Raw genomic sequence first — 7,746 nt, forward strand, 5'->3', positions numbered from 1 at the left:
GGTATGTACACATGTACAGGCTTACCGAGAACAACAGCATGCAAGCGCTGCCGAACACGACAAGATAGATATCAGTTTATTTTTTCATAATTTCGAACGAACTCTTGAAGAGTTAAATTATAAGATACGTGGTAACTGCAATCGTCGAGTTTTGACAATTTATACAGTAACTTTTCGTTGTGCTTATTGCAAGAAAAAAGCAACAAAGTTTACGGCTTTCAATGAAATGTGTTCCGGGATAATTCCGGATGTATTAAAGAATTTGTCGTATATTGAACAAATGTTGATCGCACGCATTCACTCATTGTCAGTAATGCGTATTTATCGTTCAGAAACAAGAGGATCTCCAAGACAGTGATCATATGATTAATATATATATATATATATATATATATATATATATATATATATATATATTAAGCAAGAAGTTCAAGACATTGCCAAGATATTATCACATTTACCATCAAATATTAAGGTTTACGTCGCAGGATTTAAAGATTTTCAAGTTTATCGAAATAAAGTATAAAGAGCTCTTTTGCTTTCTTATAGAGGAAGCTTTGTCTTCGTAAACCTCGTATATGGATCTTTGATCGCGTATAAAGCTAGGTCTAATCAAACAAATCTTAGAGAATTATATATGAAATAGAGGTAAAAAAGGCCGGAGAAAAAATTGGTTTTTTTTTAAGTTTTTTATGCCAATGTGTTCAGAATGCTCTAAAACGTCGGAAAATCGCATTTAAAAAAATGTCCGTGTGTGTGCGTGTGCGTGTGCGTGTGCGTGTGCGTGTGCGTGTGCGTGTGCGTGTGCGTGTGCGTGTGCGTGTGCGTGGGCGTGGGCGTGGGCGTGGGCGTGGGCGTAAGCGTGGGCGTGTGCGTGTGTGTGTGTGTGTGTGTGTGTGTGTGTGTGTGTGTGTGTGTGTGTGTGTGTGTATGTACAGATTTTACTGAAAGGACTATGCCCAGTTTGGGCCCCGAGTGAACAGTCATGAGTCATATATTAATCGATAGGGGGGTACTCACAAAGTACGAAACAGAAAATTTTAATTGCCTAATTGAAGTCTGATGAGCATACTGACCTAACCTAAATTATAATATTAAAGTACTTTTCAAACCATTCAACTTTTATTTTAAAAAAATTTTTCTATTTTTTATAGTTTCGGAAACATTTGGCCCGAAAGAGAAAAACCGATTTTTTCAAAATTGTTGTTTCAGCCCCTAAATGTATATGGGCACGTATAAAAAATACGTGTCCCTTATTTTTGTCTAGAAAACAACATTTTAAAAGCTCATCAAAATCGGAGGGGGACACTTCCGTACCTTTCTTTGTTAGCCGGGTTAATGAATTGTACCAAATACATTCTAGACATATTATTTCAATGTCTTTGGTACAATCCGTTATCTCCGTCACCGCGGGAAGGCCTGGACGCAGAGAAATCGGACCAGACCAGTACATGGTCATAATATAGTCATAATAGCAAACTTTGGACAGCTGTAAGCACTCAGGGGACTCGTTACAAAGTTGTGCCCCTGGAACTTTTTAATCCTCTTTTGATGCCCTACAATTCTAGCCATGTCTGATTGCTGTTCACCAGGGGCCCAATTTTTTATATGAAACTGGGCATAGTCCTTTCTATAACTCAAGAACTAATCAACTAAATCTTTAAGAATTATATACAAAATAGGAGTAGAAAGAACTAAAAAATATAATAAAATTAGAAAAATTGTTAATACTAAAGGGATTACCGATTTCTATCTAAAAAAAATCTACGTAATTGCTCTAATTTACGCAAATTTTGAGATATTGAGCTTAATTTTTTTTATGGATAGAGTATCATTAAAGGTAGGTTGGTATTGAATTTGACGAGTATCTGTGAAAGGGTTACTGATTTCTGCTTTAAAAGTGTATAAGTTATACATGTAATTTTATATAGAGTATCATTAAAGTAAGGTTGGTATTGAATTTGGCGATAATCGGTAAAAGGGTTTTTTCTTTATAAAATTTTGAATTTTTTGAGAAATGTCTGTTGCTCTAACTTCCGCTAATTTTGAGATATTTATAATTCTATTTATAATTCTATTATATTCTTCAGTTTTTTCCTATTTCATACATAATTCTTTAAGATTTGGTTGATTAGACCCAGCTATACACTATACGCGATCAAAGGTCCATATGCGAAGTCCATATATGGACCATGTAGCCTGAACTCCCAGAGTCAACATCGATTTGACATTGCGTTGATTGTAAAATCCCACTTGTGCTATTAAGCTAACCCTCTATCAATTCATAAAAAGGTTAAATTTAAAAGTTTAAAAAGTGTGCAAATTAGAAACTTGCATACTGCTTTCTCATTATTACAGATTATTACCATTGCTCCTATTTTATTTTGCTCATAAAACTTTCTCTATGAGGAACCCAAAATAATAAATACTAATAATTATGCATCAAGTAAAATATAAGTTTCCTCAGAAGAAAAGCTTTGTGAGCGAAATAAAATAGGAGCAATGGTAGCGATTTGTAATGATGAGGAAGCAATGTGCAAGTTTCTAATTTGCACACTTTACTGTTACTCTCAATGTTTTGCATAGTTAGTACAAAACAATCGTTTCTATCAAGAGGTTACCGTCGATGATTCAAATCTTCAAAGATTACCAGAAAACGGTGACGTAATATCTCAACTTCAACAAATTGATCTTGAGGAACCCTCGACCAACCCTCAAGATGATAACAATAACAATATTGTCCATGAAATCGGTATTCCAGTTATTCCACAAGTCTGCCAAGAAACTGTTATTCAAACAATCGTTTCGAACGAAATTCTGGCATGCTAAGTCAAATCCAATAAATGAGTTTACTGCGATTCAATACATATCTATAGCATTTCCATGCTTATTCAGTTATGAAAATGCCGATTTTTCACTACCACGATCAATTAATGTGTCATTACTCGAATACTTTCAATTTTTAATGTAACACAACAATCAACGTTTCGCACTCAATACCATTCAACGTCATAAAGTATTGAAATTGAGGAGCTGCAGAGAGAATTGCTGCCGCGGAGACAGCCGCAGGAGCAGGCGCAGCAGCAGCCTGATGCTGAGCAGCCACTGCTGGAACCGCCGCAGGCACCGCGTGAGCAGGAAGTCAACGAGCGGCCGCACGCGCAGCAGCAGCAGGAAATAATAAGTACGTATTTTTTTAGTTTTTAAAAAAATGTTTATGAATATTATGATAATGTAAATTAGATCTCTGGTTATTGAGATATTTACCTTATTATACAATATTTAATTTTTGTGTTTACTATTTTTAGTATTTAATTGTCTATTGTCTTTTCCGTATTTTCATGTTACAGGAGTTCGACGAAATTTATGGGACCAACCCAGGAACCACCCGCAGGAGCAGCAGCAGCTGGATGCCGTGCAGCTAATGCTGGAGCATCCGCAGGGACAGCAACAGCAGGAAGCTAACGAACAGCCGCTTCCGCAGCAGCAACACAGACCAATTAGTACGTATTTTATAAAAAATACGAATATTTTAATCTATATTAGGGCAAAGTCAATTTAATGTCTAATTATTGAAATGTTTACTTTATTTTTAAATAATTAAATTTTGTATTTGCTATTTGGGGTATTTTTATACTATTCGTTTGTTTTTGTTATAGGATATCGACGAGGAAGAGGACGCGGTTTGAGTCGTCAACGTTGGTACGCTCAACGTGGTCGCGTCAGGGGTGGTCCGAGACAACATCCCGTCATCATTAATAAACATTATTATGCGTAATTCGTGTTTTTGTTGTGTGCATTAATAAACATTATTATGCGTAATCCGTGTTTTTGTTGTGTGCGGATCTTTTAAGTATTAATATTAAAAGCCATTCTGTAATTTTGTTTAATTATAATTAATATTCACTTACTCTGTGAACAAATTCTTCTATATCCCTCTATCTTTCCCTCCGTCTTTTCTCTACGATAGCAATATCGTTATTAAATCTTAAATCATTATAAATGTGCTTCTTCCAATAAACATTTACACTACTTATTTTACTAATTTATTAAAGACATGTTTTATTTTCCAAAAATGTTTATAAAAAAAAATTTAACAATTTATTTAAATTAACAAAAGTTTCGCTCGACAAGCAATAGCTAAATAATATCAAACGGCCAATTTCGAGCTAATACCAGATGTTAGAAAAAAATATTTAATACATTCAATAATCGAAACGTAAACAAGTCTGTATACGATTATTGAATGTATTAAATATTTTTTTCTAACATCTGGTATTAGCTCGAAATTGGCCGTTTGATATTATTTAATTTATTTAAATATTTTGTTAGCAAAATTTTAGTATAGCATGTTTTCATGCATTTCCTTATTTCTTTTTCGGTTTTCTTTCTTTTTCTTTTTCAGGTTCGTCTCCACTGTCATCTTTAAATTTTCGTTTTTCTTCCTCTTTCTGTTTTATTTCTTCCGCCATTTGAATATCTTTATATTCTATAAAATAACATAATTTATTTATTATATTTATTAAATCTAAATTTTACTTTATTATATTTTCATACTTTTTCTTTTACCTTTGTCGTTTTTGTCGTGTTTTTCTCCACTATCATCTTTTCGTAAGTTTTTTTTCTCTTTCTTTATCATTTTAGTTTTCGGATTAATCTCTTTCTGAATTTGCTTATTTTCATAATCTAATAAAGCTTGTAGTAGAATTTCATCCAATCCATCTTCCATCACTAAAATGTTGTAATAACAATATTTTAACTTTTATTAATTATAATTACACGGAATTTTTTTTCGTTAGAATTACATTCACTACATAAGCTCGCATAAAATTTTTATGGGTACATGTCCCACAACTATCATGATTTTCAAAGTAAATTCCTATAGAAAATTTCCTATATGTATAAGTCACTTTAATAATATTTTAAAGATCAGCACACAAGTGCTCACACACACACATACACACACGCGCGCGCGCGCACCACGCGCACACGCGTGTGTTGCGCTAATACATCGTTGAATTAATTAACCTTCCTGTTTTATCTCTTCCTCTCTTTGATTCTCTTCATATTCTATTAATGCTTGTATCTCTTCCTCTCTTTGATTCTCTTCGCGCGCGCGTGTGTGTGTGTGTGTGTGTGTGTGTGTGTGCGTGTGCGCGCGCGCGCACGGATCTTTAAACTATTAAAGTTGTGAGACATGTACCAAGGAAAATTTTATTCGAGCTCTTTGGATTATTGTAGTCAATTAATTATTACAAACAATTCTGAAATTTTGTGTAATTATTATATTTAATATTCACTTACTTTGAAGAAATTCTTCTCTATCCCTATCTCTTTCCCTCTGTCTTTCTTCCATTGAATATGCCAACTTTTTTAAATTCGATCACAATTTTTGACAAACTTGACAAGTATGAGATAAATTTGTACTTACATATTATCTTTAAATTCGATCACAGTTTTTAAACAAAACGCTGTTGCTAAGGTGACGACAAGCGTCTTGAACATTTACAAAATTGTGAATGTATTAAGGTGCAAATTCATGAGACGCTGAAAATGAGCGTCAACAAGGTGAACGTGGCGATTTCGCTTTGATGCTAGCGTCAAAGAAATGAAGTTGAATTTGTTTAATATTCAGCGTCGTCGCTGAATCGTCGTTAATCGTCCCAGTACAATCAAACATAGACTTTGAAAAACTCCGGAACTAATTAACCAAATTTTAATTAATTATATATGAAATAGGAGTAGAAAAAACTGGAAAATACAATAGAATTAAATATAGATCGCTATCTCAAATATTAATAAAGTTACAGCGTAAAACACACTTTTCTAAAAAAAAAAATTTTTTATTTAAAGAACCCTTTTACAGATCATCACCCAATTCAATACCAACCTTCGTTGAATGATTCTCTATCGATTAAAAAAAAAAGAGCCCGATATCTCAATATTTGCGGAAGTTAGAGCACATACGGACAACATATGCACACACATACACACATACATACATACAGACGGACATTTTTTCTAAAAATGATTTTTCGACGTTTTAGAACATTCTGAACACATTCAGAAAAACAAAAAAAAATTTTTTTTACGAAAACAAAGCTTCCTCTATGAGGAAGCAAAATTAGGTCTTTACGTAAAGAACGATTTTCATGGTCCCATAAGAGAATTGCCACAATATGAACTACAAAGAGAGTGTGCAAGTTAGATACTTGCACATTGCTTTCTCATAAACAGATTGTTAGCATATTGTTCCTATTCAAAGCCAGCTTGTTTTTAAAATAGAGCAAAATAATTATTAACATAATTATTAACATAAAATAGTATGGCATCTTCATAGAAGAAGCTTTATGAGCGAAATAAAATAATGAGGAAGCAATGTGCTAATTTTAAATTTGCATACATTCAAGAAACATCGAAGAAAATATTTAGTGGATCAGAAACTTGACCATTGCTTCCTCATTATTTTATTTCGCTCATAAAGCTTCCTCTATGAGGAAGCCATACTATTTTATGTTAATAATTATGTTGCTCTACTTTAAAAACAAGCTGGCTTCAGGAACAATATGCTAACAATCTGTAATTATGAGGAAGCAATGTGCAAGTTTTTTTCATATTTTTAATTTATCAATTGTCATAAACAATTTTATCCATATTTTGATGGTTGTTAAAAATGTTCTATTTTTTGCGAATTGAAACCTTATCAGCAAAAAAATTTATAAATTTTTAACCTTTACATATTTTTAGTTAATAAATCCCAGATAGCAAGTTGCCCGCAGGTTGCTGTCAATTTGCTTAAAACTGCTCTGCTAAGTTGCCTTCAATATTGAGGAAAGCCGCTTCCGATTTTGCCTATTGGATTGCCGACTTTTATTGCCACCAAAACGGTTGCCAACAGATTGTGGCAACTTTCATGGCAATAAGTATGCTACGAGCTTTCCGCTTGTTTGCGTAAGGTAATCGTTGTCTGCATAATGCTTTTAAGTTGCTCGAAACGAAAATACTGTTGTCCGGTGACAACAGCAATATGATGACAACTGAAGGGAAACTTATGCCAAACACTATTTCCTTTTTATGCCAAGGAATGCTTGGCTATCTGGGATGTTTAAACATTTGTAAAAAAAATAAATTGAGACTGTGTGCAATCAGGAATATGTCCGATCGGAAAATATCGTCGTGTCTGATTGGTAATGTGCGCAATCGAAAGTCATTCAACGTACGGATGATGCTTGTTAAGGAGACATTCAAGTACCTATAATTCAGAAACTAATCATAGAAAGTTGATGAAATTTGAGAATTTTTACCAGGGACACAAAAACTACAATATATCACAAATTCAAGCAAATTGACAAAAAACATATCGGTAATTATATAGAAAAGGTTATTTACACCCTTTTCATTTTGATATATGTATGTTATAAAGGGTGAATTTCTGAGTAACTTTTGCTTAACAAACTATATATAGGTCGCGTGTAGTTTCTAATAAGATATATTACTTTAAAGTATTGGAGTTTGATAATTATCTAGTTTAGGGGAGCAACCTCCTGCGACCTCGACCTTGATATACAGGGTGTAACAAAAAGGTTGTCCTCTACTTTAAAGGTGAATAGCACACATTAAAATAATGGAAAAAGTTCCTATTAACATAGGTCCGCAAATGTTCTCTTACCGAGCATTACATTATGGGCATTACAACTTTTAAGCTTAAATTCGGTTTATTAACAAACAGAATTTACGTTTTAAATT

At 33.2% G+C, this 7,746-nt stretch overlaps 2 long non-coding RNA genes across 2 annotated transcripts; one reads left to right on the forward strand and one right to left on the reverse strand.

Annotated features, from left to right (window-relative positions):
• The first annotated feature begins 1,006 nt into the window (after positions 1–1,006).
• Positions 1,007–3,910, forward strand: LOC139781348 (uncharacterized). Its single transcript, XR_011720506.1, has 3 exons — positions 1,007–3,184; positions 3,351–3,503; positions 3,660–3,910. It is a non-coding gene; the product is annotated as an uncharacterized lncRNA (long non-coding RNA).
• A 393-nt stretch (positions 3,911–4,303) lies between these two features.
• Positions 4,304–6,159, reverse strand: LOC139781349 (uncharacterized). The gene is made up of 2 exons (XR_011720507.1): positions 4,570–6,159; positions 4,304–4,489 (listed from the first exon to the last, which is right to left on the reverse strand). It is a non-coding gene; the product is annotated as an uncharacterized lncRNA (long non-coding RNA).
• Between the last annotated feature and the right edge of the window lie 1,587 nt (positions 6,160–7,746).

Source organism: Temnothorax nylanderi, unplaced genomic scaffold (genome assembly GCF_030848795.1).
Source record: "Temnothorax nylanderi isolate EJ_2023f unplaced genomic scaffold, tnyl_v1.0 TNYL_tig0330_pilon, whole genome shotgun sequence".
Classification (NCBI taxonomy): domain Eukaryota; kingdom Metazoa; phylum Arthropoda; class Insecta; order Hymenoptera; family Formicidae; genus Temnothorax; species Temnothorax nylanderi.